The sequence below is a fragment of the Cynara cardunculus genome (assembly GCF_001531365.2).
Source record: "Cynara cardunculus var. scolymus isolate 2C chromosome LG 12, CcrdV1, whole genome shotgun sequence".
Lineage (NCBI taxonomy): Eukaryota > Viridiplantae > Streptophyta > Magnoliopsida > Asterales > Asteraceae > Cynara > Cynara cardunculus.
In genome coordinates this window covers 26212588-26213602 of record NC_037539.1, presented here as the reverse complement: position 1 = coordinate 26213602, position 1015 = coordinate 26212588, and positions in this window count along the sequence as shown.

Genomic DNA, 1015 nt, shown 5'->3' with positions numbered 1-1015 from the left:
TACCTCAGCGGTGGGACTAAACCCCACATATGTAGAACTCATACCGAACTACCTCAGAGGTGGGACTAAACCCCACATGTGTAGAACTCTAACCGAACTACCTCAGCGGTGGGACTAAACCCCATATGTGTAGAACTCTTGTTTTAGTTAAATGCACCCCTACTCACCAGCAGAAGGTGGGATTGTCAATCCTAGCGCTATCCACTTAAACTATCGGCTCAAACGAGTTAATAAGTAGTGTAACCACTGGGACTTTTTAATTAACCCAAACACAACTATTACTAGTGTACAAAGTGTTAGTGCTCGTATTCACAATTTCATTTCAAAGCATAAATTCATAAAAATCAATTTGTATCAACAATTTAAACACATTGAACATTGCATGCAAATCATCACTATTTTTATACATGCTTTTCCCCCCAAAAACGCAAAAATAGTAAAAAGGGGCTGTGAAAACTCACTCTTTTGCAAAGCTCCTCAATTTAAAGATACGATCCGTTCACCACACGAGCTTAACGATTCCCTATCAATGAGGAATATCCAAAACTGTCACTAATGGGTTTAAAACTACTTATGGGGATTAATAAGTCCTAAGTCCATAAGTGTCTACTTATGTCCAACTTGATTATCTATAGTCCAAATATACATAATGTCCATATGCTCGTTAATATAGTAATTTATACCGGAAGTAATGCTATAGTCCAATAAAAAGATCAAAACTTACAAAATCAAATAACCCCAAAATCTCATTTTTGGGCAGAAATTAATGATACAAAAAATGATCAATTCATAGACTTCTAAAATGAGATAATTTCCTATCTTTTTATATGAGATATAGCACTGAGTTATGGTCATTGTGACCAAATTTCATACATTTTGGACATGCAATAATATTTCAAATAATTTATGCAATACAATATATCACAACTAATATGGCAGATTACACCACGTTAGTAAAATACTCATTTAAAGAGCTCTACTAAGTGTTCTGCAGAAATTCAAGTTGGATTATAAA